This window comes from Lolium rigidum, chromosome 5, assembly GCF_022539505.1.
Source record: "Lolium rigidum isolate FL_2022 chromosome 5, APGP_CSIRO_Lrig_0.1, whole genome shotgun sequence".
Lineage (NCBI taxonomy): Eukaryota > Viridiplantae > Streptophyta > Magnoliopsida > Poales > Poaceae > Lolium > Lolium rigidum.
In genome coordinates, this window is record NC_061512.1 from 13897921 (window position 1) to 13911367 (window position 13447).

The following is a 13447-nucleotide window of genomic DNA, read 5'->3' on the forward strand; positions in this document are numbered from 1 at the left end:
CTTGATCAAAAACCTTGTTTCGTTAAATCTTTCCGTCGTGATAACCCTGTGATCGTGGAATTTGACGCTTTTGGTTTCTCTGTCAAGGATGGTCGTACCCGGATGCTCCTCCACCGATGTGACAGCCCCGGCGATCTCTACCCCGTTGGCGCGGCCTCCACCACCACCGGCCGTCCACTCGCCCTCTCCGCCGGTGTCGACCTTTGGCACGCCCGTCTTGGCCATCCTAGCTCCGCCACTCTGCGTCAAATAATGCAAGGATTCTCCTTTACTTGTAATAAAACGGATGCCCACTCTTGTGAAGCATGTCGTCTAGGCAAACATGTTCACCTTCCGTTTAGTTCGTCCTCCACAGTTGCATCTTTTCCCTTTCAACTCATTCATAGTGATGTATGGACCTCGCCGGTTCCGAGTAACTCTGGTTATAATTATTATCTTGTGATTCTTGATGATTACTCGCATTTTGTATGGACTTTTCCACTTCGCCGTAAGTCGGATGTTGCCACCACCCTCACCGCCTTCTTCGCGTTCGTCTCCACTCGGTTTGGTCGCCCCATTCACGCTTTCCAGACCGACAACGGCAAGGAGTTCGACAACATCACCATTCGATCACTTCTCGCCACCCACGGCACCATCTTCCGCCTCACGTGTCCATACACTTCTTCACAGAATGGCCGTGCCGAACGGATGCTTCGTACCCTCAACGGCTGCGTCCGCACCCTTCGTTCCATGCCTCCATGCCCCCGCGATTCCGGCCGGATGCCCTTGCCACGGCGACTCTCCTCGTCAACATCCGTCCGTGTCGTGTGCGTTGGTCCTACACGCCGCATCATCTCCTTTACGGTGCGCCGCCCACCTATGATGACCTCCGCATCTTCGGCTGCCGGTGTTTTCCTAACTGCTGCTGCCACCGCCGCGCATAAGCTTGCGCCGCGCTCCCTCCCTTGTGTGTTTCTCGGCTACCCCGCCAACACCAAGGGTTACCGCTATTACGACCCGGTCTCTCATCGTGTCATCACTTCCCGGCACGTGTACTTTGACGAGTTGGTTTTTCCGTTTCAGCGAGGGACTCGGGCGACACCTCCGACGACGCTCCCGGCGCCGCTGGCCCTCTCGCGGCCGCGCGCCGACGACCGGCCGAGGTGGCCCCCCGGCTGGTCCTCGGCGTCCCCGGCGCCCGGCCGGCCCTCTCGCGGCCGCGCGCCGACGCCCGACCGCGGTGGCCTCCCGCACGGACCCTCGGCGTCCGCACCGCCCGCGGCGCCCCCGTCGCCCCGTCGCCGGCCGGCGCCCTCGCCCGCGGCGCCCTCGCCCGCGGCGCCCCGTCGCTCGCGGCGCCCTCGCCGTGGCGCCCCCGTCGCCTACGGTGCCCTCGCCCGCGGCGCCCCCGTCGCTGCGGCGCCCTCGCCCGCGGCGCCATCGCCCGCGACGTCCGAGGCGTCCCCGGTGCCCCGTCGCCGCGCGCGGCGCGCCTCTTCGCCGTCTGCCTCGCCACCCGTCGCCGCGGTTCCCGAGCCCATGCTCACCCGCGCCCGCGCGAGCGTGCGGCGGCCGTCTACACGCTACCCCGCCGACCGGTATGTCCGCGCGGCTTCTCCGTCTCTGCGTCGCCTTCGGGCCGGCGGCAACGGCATATTGCCGCACGACGGCGGCGTCCCTCCACCCGGCCGACCCGGCCAAGCGCCGGTCGGACCGGACCGTCGCCCGGCCTGTCCGAGTCATCGAGCCGGCCGAGACCGGCTCTCCCACCGGCTCGGCGACCGCTCCTTCGCCGGTGCCCACCTCGGCTCGCGCCGCCTTGCGCGACCCGCGTTGGCGTGCCGCCATGCGGGGAGGAGTACGACGCGCTTCGGCGCAATAGGACCTGGGAGCTCGTTCCCCGGCCCCCTCGCGCCAACGTCATCTCCGGCAAATGGGTCTTCAAGCACAAGCTCGGCTCCGACGGTACTCTCGAGCGCTACAAGGCGCGGCTGGGTGGTGCGCGGCTTTCGGCGCGCGCCGGCGTCGACTTCACGGATACGTTTGCCCCGGTTGTCAAGCCGGGCACGATCCGCACGAGTGCTGCACCTCGCCGCGTCTCGTGCGTGGCCCGTGCATCGGATGGACGTCTCCAACGCCTTCCTTCATGGCCATCTGCGAGAACGGGTGTACTTGTCGGCAACCCACCGGCTTCGTCGACCCCGCGCGCCCCGATGACGTATGCTTGCTCTCTCGGTCCCTGTATGGACTGGAGCGGGCGCCCGCGCACAGTACCGGCGCATCGCCGGCTTCCTGCATCGGCTGGGCTTCCGCTCCACGCATTCCGATGCGTCCTCGTTTGTCTACCGGACCGGCAGCGACATGGCATACCTGCTGCTGTACGTCGACGACATCATTCCGACGGCCTCCACCGCTGGTCTCCTTCGACAGCTCACCGACCGCCTTCGCGCGAGTTCGCGTTGAAGGATCTTGGCCCGCTTCACTACTTCCTCGGCATCGAGGTTGTCCGACGTGCGGACGGATTCTTCCTCCATCGGCGGAAGTATGCTCACGAGCTTCTCGAGCGTGCTTGGGATGCTTAGCCGCAACCCTGCGCCTACTCCTGTCGACACGAAGGCCAAGCTTTCCGCCGGTGATGGGTTGCTTCGGCGTCCGACGCGCCGTTCTATCGCTCCATCGTCGGTGCCCTTCGGTGCCTGACAGCGACGCGCCGGAGCTCCGGTACGCCGTGCGGCAGGTGTGCTTGCATATGCATGCTCCTCGGGATGCTCATTGGGCCGCGGTGAAGCGGATTCTCCGCTACGTCTGCGGTACCATGGGCTACGGCTTGACATTGCATGCTTCGCCCTCGACGTCGACTGACCTTGTCGCCTACTCTGACGCGGGCTGGGCGGGTTGCCGGATGCGCGCCGCTCCACCGGCGGCTCTCGTGTCTACCTCGGCTCGTCGCTTGTTTCTTGGTCCTCCAAGAGGCAGCCCACCGTGTCCCGCTCCGAGTCTTCGAGGCCGAGTACCGCGCCGTGGCCAACGCCGTGGCTGAGTGCACATGGCTCCGTCGGCTTCGTCCGAGCTATCTTGTCCTGTTGACAAGGCTACGGTGGTTTTCGCGACAACGTGTCGGCTGTCTACCTCTCCGCCAACCCCGTTCATCATCGGCGCACCAAGCACATCGAGCTGGATATCCACTTTGTTCGTGAGCAAGTTGCCCTCGGTCGCGTTCGAGTTCTTCACGTCACACGACGTCTCGGCAATTTGCCGATATCATGACGAAGGGACTGCCATCCACGACTTTTCACGAGTTTCGCTCCGGTCCGTGTGTCGGTGCCGACCCTTCGACTAGCGGGGGTGTTGAGTAACATATTGTATAGATATAGGTCCCCGTGTTTTCTCAGGGTTGTACCTGTAATTGTACATGTGTCCGCCTATATATATACGAGCAGCCGGCCCTATTGGTGCGGTGCAATCTCCAATACCCTTCTCTACAGCGATGTTGTGTCGGTGATGTCGGAGCAACTGGCGTGATGTAGTACGTCGCCTCAAGGCGTCCCTAGCTACATTGGTGTCGATGCCGTGTTGCGGCAGAAGTCGGCGAGCCATGTTCCACACTGGCCTGCGTGCATGTGGTTGATGTCGCGCGCTTCTCCTAGATGTGCTCGACGGTGATCTTGGCTCGTAGCCTGGCGTAGTCCTACAGCTCGATGTCGGGAGGGTCGGTGCAGTGCAGATGTTGGCGTTGGTGAAGTCATGCGCGCGGAGTCGTCTTGCTCGATGTGGGACTCCGTATCTTCTGATGGTGCTTGTAGTCGTTGTAGTCATTGCGGTGTGTGCGCACGCGCGTAGAACTCGAATCAGCGCCACGCCATGTGCTAGCACAAGATGTATGGCCTGCATACCTTTGCTACTGCACGCTAGTGATGATGGATTCGTGGCTTGGAATTTTGCGTGGCCTGCTGCCTGTGATGTCGTGTAGTCGTGTGTGCCCAAGGGACGCTGGTTCCCGCACGGCTCTGCAACGTCGGAGGGAGATGAAGTCTATGTTACGAGGGCCGGCCGTCGGCGGTGCTGGTCCCTCTGGACGAGGCGGAGGCAGCTGCTCAAACTGCACAGATCGTGACTTGCACTGCCGCGTATAAGTCCTGTACATCGATATGAAGCTTTCTTGCACTGATTTTCACCGGATGATAGTCCTGACTATTTAGGGATTTATTAACCTAATCTAGATCTGATCTACGGAATTGGGATCTAATCTAAACTAAGAACTGATCTATCTATGATTTTGATCGGGTGTCGCGCAATACGGAAGTGGCGAAGAACCTAGGATGGACGCCGCGAGGCTAATCGCTCTGATACCATGTAGAAACTTGTAGAATCCTAAAATTATTTTTATTTCGTTGTTTATTTTGGTGATCCTCATGGGTATATATAGAAGTACATGTGGAAGGAGATTTGAAGTACATGATGTTATATCTAAAGTCCTAGTTTATCTCTATATTAGTAAAGTGCCCGTGCTTCGCTATGAACCACACTAATAATCTCTACTACTTAAAAAGAAGAAACATGTTCCCCCTTCTCCCCCTACTTTGGTCGTCCTTTTGGTTCGTTCGCCCGTCGCCCCCTCCCTCTAGAATCTGACCAAATCCCACCATCCACACTCCCTCCCGCACCCGGCCACCCTCCTCTCTCTCTCTCACCTCCTGATCACATCTCTCCCCCGCATACGGCGCCCGTCACCACCTCCTCACACCGGCCGTCACCTCCTCCTCCTCAATCGCCGCCTCCACCACGCGGATCCGGCCTCAATCGCATCCCCCTCGACTGTCCCAGTCCTCCAGCTCACGTCTAGGGGGCATGGAGCCCGGACGCCCTCCCTAGACTGCCATCAAGATCAGCAGCACAGAGGCTTGGCTCGAGGCATGGAGGCCTGAATCCGGGCATAGGTGTCCGAGATCTGGGCATGGTCGCCCGGATCCGATCTCCTCGCTTGATCTTCTTTTTTCCTGATTTTGACAAAGACTTGATTCATCTCGATGCAGCTTCTAAGGTAATGCAGATGGATTGATCTGTTTTGAGCAATTCTCGGTGATCATCGAGCTACTCACCTAAGATGTTTCTCTGTGATTGCATTTGTTAATCCCCCCAGATCCAGTTGAAGTTGCTTGCTGAAGAAATGCAAGCAATAAACAAAGGTCTTGAAATTGTTGAGCAATATCTGTTGGCTTCCGTAAGGTAAGAATACCTTTTGTCTACTTTTCACCATTGTTGGGTGTTAGTCATATTTTTACTGTTTACGATTAGTCCACTGCTCATGAGGGCGTGTATGAGGAGCAGCGACGGTGGGAAAAAAATAATGTGGAGAGAGAGGGGCTTCCTTCCATTTTTATATGAGTTGGAGCAGGTCGCTGCAAATGTCGTGTTGAAGCCAACTCCTGGCTGGTAGTTGACTGGTGGTGTTGTGATATATAGATAAAGCATCTTTGGTTGAATAAAACAAATTTACGTTTCTTAACTGAAACCTGGTGGTTCCCTTAGCTATCAGATCTAGAGTTGATCAGATGGATCTTGCTCAAACCAAATATGTCTGTAGCTTTCAGATTGGTGGCTGTTGTCTTCAGAAATTTATATCTTTAAGACGTTTCCATGATTTGAGGCTATACCACACAGCCTTTATATAGATTTATTTTTACAAAGTATGGACCTTTTAAGTGAGAACAAAAATATGTTATTTTCCAGATTATATGGAGCCTGATGGGTAGTAAAGACGTGCATTTCATTGTTTATTTTCAGATATCTCTTTCTACATTCTCCTGCTCCCCTTTGCTTTGATAGCAGAACAATTGCAAGCCCAATAGGTGCTAATACATTGTTCAATATTCAGTTTATCAATTGCTTCATTGGTCTCTACGTATTTCAATAGTTGGAGGCTTGGGCCACAGTTTTACGATCTTTTTATAATCATTTCTTCTGATTTTGGTTGTTAAACAAATGTAATATTTTTGTATGACATCTCTCATCTATGATTCCGCTATCGAGGGCCGCTGCACCGTTTGCACTGAGTCTCTGCTCCAAAAAAATTCGTTGTCCAGGTTGAATTTGGTATATTTGGAGTTCAATAGGTCCACTTTCCCATGTGTGCCAAAACCACATTAATTTGTAGTAAGAAGTATGATGTTCTGCTGTGGGCTACCTAGCTTCACAATTTGCTTCTAAAAATATATTGTACTATGTCACCATATCATGATCCCCAGTGTTCCAGACCAAAAGGCACAGAAAGCTTTAAGAATAGCAAATCTCTCGCCCAGGTCTCTCCTTTGTTTAGAGTTTGTGTGTTTGGGTTATTTAGTTGTTGCTTTTGGTTGTTATAATAAGGGTTTATTCCTTTTGATGTAGGCTGCTGGACTATGCTGCTGTTGCCATGAGTGATCGGCATGCAAATGGTCATCGCAGTGTCACTCCTTCTGCTCCATGATATTTGCCTTCGCTTTGGCTGCGCATTGAGGGCTGGGTGAATTCGTGTTCCGGTGATTCCACACCAGCTGTTGTTGATCCCTTCTTCGTGTCATCTGTTGATCATGTTGGGGAGTAGATCTCGCTGTGGAGCCGGCCGTTGGACCCAAATTTTTGGGTCTACTTTTTCAACTGAGGAAGAACTGCGCACTACCTCTAATTCAATTATGGCATCAGCTGTAGCAGCTACCTCTAACTCAACTATGGCATCCGCTGTAGCAGCTACCTCTAATTCAATTGAATGAATTTGTTCTGCTAATGATTGTTGTGTTATTCACAGTTCACCTCCAGCAGGTAGTGAAAGGTGAAGTTGGCCAGCCACCGCGGGAGTCTCCAGGTTAGCCTGTTGGAGTAGAGGTTGAGGACGGAAAACCAGCCGCCCACGTTGTCTGAGGTGTCGGCGGGATCTCGCCAGAGTTTTCATTGTTGCCGAGGTGCTGTAGTGGGATGCATCGTGGAGATTTTGGCTGAGACTTCTTTTTGCAGCGTGCGACGGAAAACGAAGAGAAGAGGAATAGACACATCGAGCCTTGCCTATGGGCAACCACTACCTGGATGAAGCTGATGTAAATTGAACAGATTGCTTATTCAATGCCTGAGGATGTGAAAAAGATATGTGGTGGAGAAAAAAGGAGTGTTTTTCTTGATCTTATTTCCCTTCCGGTGAAATAACCATGGCATGCTTCTACGTGATTTTCACTGAAATATTTGAAACGCAGTGCTCAGCAATGCATCTATGGTTGTTTGATATTAGACTTCAGGTGTTTGGCAAATTATTTCTTTCGCATCTACAGTGTTGTTGTATAGCTTTCTGTAGGGGTACGTACTTGGCAGGTTTACTGAGATCCTAATTAGCAATCAATATGAATAACTATGGTGCAGTAGCTAAGCTCGTGCTTTGTATACGCTGGTTCTATTTAAATACTAATATTTTAATGTGGTGGAATTAAAATGCACTCAATATTACTATTTACTATTTGTTATAAATTTGAACTATGTTAACATTTAACAATTTGAACTATTTTTATTTAACTCACACTCAAATTTATGTTCAAATTCATATTGTTGATAAGTAGTTGTTGAAAATTGGACACCGACTGAAAATTGGATCCGTAGCATTTGAGAGGTTGACAAATAGGAGGTGTTCTTAGGTGTATTATATTCACCACCCGATATCAGTCTTTCAGGCAAGTTAAATTTGTGTACCTCTTTATTTTATTGAAGTCTCTATTCAAATTTTGTTCGCAAATTTATATGAGCATCTTAATTTGTGTACCTCTTTGTTTTATTGAAGTCTCTATTCAAATCTTGTTCGCAAATTTATATGAGCATCTTAGCACTTTGATTCTAGAAGCATTTTTATATGCTTGGCTCAAGATAAAGTATACTATTTCAGCTTCACAAGCTTGTAACCATTTCCTTGCCCTAGCCGTTTTCTTAACATATAGGTTGATCCATTTAGGGGATCAGCTAGAGTACCAAAATTATGGGTGAAATATTGTTGGGAGATGCTCGGATACTGTATATTTCAATTGTTAATATTATTCTTTATTTTACATTATTTTTTATTAACTAGCATAATGTCATGGTTTGGGAAGTTTAATTTATCTATCTTACATTCTTACTATTATGGGAGTGTAAAAATAATTGATGTATAATTAATATGATGCACGAGTTCAAGAAACATCAGAGCTACTTTGCTTTATAGCATGCATGTGGATCTTTCCTACACATGTATGGAAATGGTGAAATATTTTAGTTCAATAAAATGATGAACTATTTTATTTTTTTGTTATCCCGTGGCAACGCACGGGCAAATGTCCTAGTACAAAACTAATATGACAACGTGGGCTTAGCCCAGTGGTTGGGGTCGCAGTGACGCACCCCAACGACCGGAGTTCGATTCCTGTCAGGGATGAATTTCGGAATTGTCACGCCAAGTCTCGCTTCTACTATATCAAAAAAGTGTCTAGTTCCTCTTAGACACGGTTTCATTTTTTCAATACTATAAAACTAATATGACTTGAGTTTTTAAAAATATTACAAGAACTTCATACGAGCACACATGGCCAATACCGGGTATATAATTAGAAATACCTGAGAATGTATGATATATTCTTATAATTATAATATGATCACAGACAGAAAAGAATGAAGCTTTTCCAAATCACTTTGTTTCATTAGTAGATGTAACTTTTCTGCCTCCTCGCGCGCGAGCACAGCACGCACCCCAGACGGCCAGACCCGACACACCATGCACGCGAGTGCATCGTGCGGTTCTAGCCGTCGTTCCATTAGGGCATCTCCAACCGAGCCAAACAGACGCGCTGGGCCGTCCGTTTTGGGCCGTTTGGGTGGCCGAGCGGACACGCGGACAGTGGCCCACGTCCGCGTGTCCGTTTGGGTCGCACGCTGCGCTCAACGCGCGGACGCAGCGCATAATCGAAGAAATAGAAAAACAAAAGTAAAAATGCAAATTTAAACGAAATTTTATTAAACATATGCCCTATTTTGGGCAAATTTGTACATAGCCCTATTTTGGGCAAATAACTAACAAAAGAAGCCCTCTATATGGGCTTTAAAATTTAAACTAAAAACCCTCTATTAGGGTTTGGTCGACGGCGCGGTGGCCGCCGGTGCGCCGCCTAGCCCCTGTGGGCGTCGTCGGCGTCGTCGTCGGCATCGACGACGTCCCCGGGCGGCGAGGCACTGTTGTGGCTCGAGCGCGCCGGGGACTCTGGCCACGGAGACCACATGGCCTCCTCCCAGACCGAGTGGGGGTCCGGAGCCACCCGAGGAAGCGGCGGCACACGGAGCAGCACCTCCTCCCTGAGGCGCTGCTCCCTCTCCTGCCAGGCGCGGCGCCTGGCCTTCTGGCACCGCTCCTCCTCCGCGCGGCGCCTCGCCTCCTGCCGCCGCTGCTCCTCGCGCCACTGCTCCTCCGCGTGGCGCCTGGCCTCCTCCAGCCGCGCCGCTTCCTCCTCCTCCTGTCGCGCCTGGCGGGCCTGGGCGTACAACTCCCAGGCCTCGGCTTCCTCCACCTCCCGCCGAGCCGCTTCCTCCATCTCGGAGGTGCGAATGGCCGCATGGAGGTGCGGCCATTTCACGTCGTAGGTCGGGGTCCTCCTCCGAGGACTCGGCCTTGGGCTCGAGCAGCAGAGGCGGCCGTTGCGGCAATGCCGCGCCGCCGCGAGCGGCCTCTCCGATGTGGAGGCCGCCTCGATTTCCTCCGGATGGCCGCAGCGCCGGCGGAGGACGGCGGCGTCTGCTCGCCTCCTCGTCGTTGGATCCGGGAGCGAACCGTCGCTTCGGGGCCATGGCGGCGGTTTCGCTCGGGGAGTGGAGTGGGGACTGGAGTGGAGGGACAGATCCCCTCCAGTCCCCATTTAATAGCCTCTCCGGTCACCGACAGGTGGGCCCAAGGGAGACGAGGCGACAAGCGCCCGGACGCGAGTGGACGCCGCGTGCCATCCGCGGCCACGCAAACCTAGCCCAGATTTGGGCCGGGTTTGCGTCGTTCCGGACGCCGCGGCCGTCCGCTTTTGCGGTGCGTCCCCGCGTTGGGCCGCTTTTTTGTCCGGCTTTACCCATTCGGACGCGCGGGCGCGGGATGGGTCACCCCATTGGAGATGCCCTTATTCCCCATGTTGCTTCAACTTTAACCCCGCTGGCAGCCCTCTTCTCTGTCGTCGGCCTGAGGCCCCGAGCTAGACCCGCAAGCTCACGCCTCCTCTGATATGTGCCTTCTCGCGAGCTTCTTCCGCCGCCTCCTCTCTCGCGCGCAAGTCTAGCATGCTGTCGTTCTCTAGCACGTCGCCGGCCTCCTGCTAGGTCAACCTCGTGCCGCCATTCTCCAGCACGTCGTCGGCCTCCCGCGGTGTCAATCTCGACTTTGCTGACCTCGTCTATTCGGTGTGGGAGCAGTCAGGTAGGACCTGGTACGTATGAAATGTGTCCACTAGCAATTCCTAAACCCAGTCAAGGTGAATTTGTTATCGATCTGTGTTTGGCTGATTCAATCCCGAAGAAGGCCGATCGTATCCGGTTTTCTTTGGTTTTTCTTCACGCTCGTAGGAAGCAAAAGCACGTACCGATTTTTCTTCACGCACGTAGGAAGCAAAGCGCAGACGATCCCCAATAGGTTTTTTTTACGTACGAAAAAAAATGTTGGTTTATCTGTGTACGGCCACCACCAGTAGCAAACTAATAGTAAAGATATTGAACGTGATTGGTGTATGCAATCTAATCTTTTCAAAAATAATGATGTGATTTATTTCCTTGATTGGTGGCGAATGGTGGACGTGATTGTTTCCTTGATTTATAGCGATCTAATTGGTAGCCAATAAATTCTGATTTCTTGTCCATCCGGAGCCTCGTGGGTTTGATGGGCGATTTTGAGAGCGATTTGATGGATGATTAACGATTAAGATTGCTCTACTGTTTGATGTCAAAGTGACACACCATCCACAGCTCCAATATAATAGTAACGATATCCTATACGTATTCTAACAACACATACATTCTTTTCATCTCAACCATGTTTATACATGTCATACCAAACTAGACTATGATATTATTACATGATAGTATGCATTATAACTAGCATTATATGCATGATATTGCTATATAATATAGTATACATTGTGACTAGTATCATTAATGTTGGAGGTGTACTTAAAAAGCTCCAAGGACTACATGTTTTTTCTATGGACAGCTTGGAACCTAGGGCAGCCGACACCGTAATAGATAGCTAGCACAAGACTCATGAGTCCCGTTACCCAACATATCCACCTTGTTACCCAATATATCCACCTTGTTTTGGGGAGTAGTCACATTTATGTCTCTTTGCCAAACAAGAGATGCCGCATGCATGCCAAACTTCCTTAAGCCCTATATAGTCAGTGCTTTCTTCACCTCTGACTTTGCTTATAGCACATCTCTTTTCCACCCAAATATTTTTTCACTATTTGCTTCGCCTCTTGATTTATCATAGGAATGTGAAGTGTCAGGAAGTTTCTAAAAACAGTGTATGTTTCTTAGGAAACTATGTTTACAGGTTTAAGTACATGGACTCGAAGCCGGTCACCGATCGAGTCGACCAAATCTCACAGCCTGTCCGTAGTCCATCTCCTTGTTAAAAGGACACAGAATTCCATCGATCCTAGCATCTCCATACAAACCAGCTGAGCAAAATAGCGGGGAAGGAAGAAACCTTCGTGATCTGATTCCGACCTTGTCGGGACACCGTCGATCGCCAATGGCGGCTGCCAACCAAGCAACCAAGACGATACGGATCTACCTCCGTTCGTTGTACCGTGACGCCACGCTCAGCCTGGACCTGGAGGGAAGCGACACCATTGAGAGCGTGAAGGCGAAGATCCAGGGCATGGAGGGGAAACCACCGGAGCACCAACACCTCATCTACCATGGCAAGAACCTCGCGAACAGCCGCATGCTCACCGATTGCGACGTCGAGAATGGGTTGAAGTTGTTTCTTGTCGCCTGGATAGCGGAATAGGGACAAAGTGGACTTAGTTTATTTAGTCCAATCTCGTAAACAATTCAATGTACTTCCTCTGTCCAATCAATGTTGTCTGACATTTGTTAAAATGTGACTATTTTTTCTTCGGCCAAAATCCCACTGATCTTTTAATAATCATCAACAACAATACAAAGATGCTCAAAAATAAAAAATAAAATTACAAATAGGTCAATGGACCATCTAGCGACGACTACAGACACTAGCGTGAGCTGTAGGCGCATCACCCTCCTCGTCCCTCCATCACCAGCCAGGCAAAGCTTGTGTATAAGAACTTGTTGTAGTAGACAAATGGAAAGTCGTCGTGCTAAGGCGCCAAAGGATCAGCGCACCAGAGCAGCAACCACGCTAATGATGACAACTATAGATTGGAAGAGATTGACATGAAACCACACCATCGAACACAAAAACCGATTGGGTCACGAGAGATCCACCGGACACATGACTCCATGCGCCCTCCGCTGACGCTACATGCACCACCGGAGTGAGGATAGGATGGAGAGGACCATATTCTGACTTCAGGAAGTAGCCGTGGCATTACCTTCCCGAAGAAGATGCTGAAAATAAACTAAACAAAGAACTGAAACCTTCTCACCGACAAGAGGCTACGGTCTGCAACACCTCCAAGGCCCCAAGGCCGGAGGCGAAGAGGACTAGCAGGATCGCTGGCGAGAGGGACGAAACCCTAGATGGGTTTTAGGAATCGCCTTTCTGTCTCTTTTCTTTCTCCATGCATGTTCGTTTACCTCGAAACGTTGACTAGTTGACTGTTCTGAAAAGCAAGTTCATATTCATTCAGTATGTCAATTTGTAAATGGTGAGGTCCATCCAGGAAAAGAAAAATTTAGATGTATCTATATCCTACTTAATGTCTAGATATATTCAATTTTGGACAAATCTCAGACAACCTTCATGGGACGGAGGGAGTAATTCTGATTTTTTTTCCATCATATCTTTTTGCCTCCTTTTTCACGACGTTCAACTACAAAAACTGCAGACTGGAGTCACTATCACTGCCCTCATGAAGACATGGATCCCGCCAAATGGGACTATGGTGAGGTTGACGGAAGCCTTTGTCCATGTCGCATCATCAGGAACAACCGAAACACTGCCGAAGAGTATCACCAGGCCGTTAGCGATGGTGTTGCCGATGCCTACGCAAGATTCCTGCCCGGATGGTGACTTGTGACGCCTTGGGTCACACGGCGGGCAGCAGCTGTGGTACATAGTGTTGTCACTAGGGAAGCAATAGGAAGGTGATCACAAGGAGAAAGAGAGAGGGACTTAAGGCGGCGATGATCGAGGGCAGGATTGCACATAGTCGGAACTCCTACAAGTTCCTTTGAGGTAGGTACTATTCTAAAGGAGATATGCCCTAGAGGCAATAATAAAGTGGTTATTATTTATATCTTTATGTTTATGATA

At 51.4% G+C, this 13447-nt stretch overlaps 1 long non-coding RNA gene across 1 annotated transcript; it reads left to right on the top strand.

The window, feature by feature from the left end:
* Nucleotides 1-5009: 5009 nt before the first annotated feature.
* LOC124658404 lies at nt 5010-6477 on the top strand. The gene is made up of 3 exons (XR_006989174.1): nt 5010-5020; nt 5120-5205; nt 6367-6477. It is a non-coding gene; the product is annotated as an uncharacterized LOC124658404 (long non-coding RNA).
* The last annotated feature ends 6970 nt before the right edge of the window (nt 6478-13447 follow it).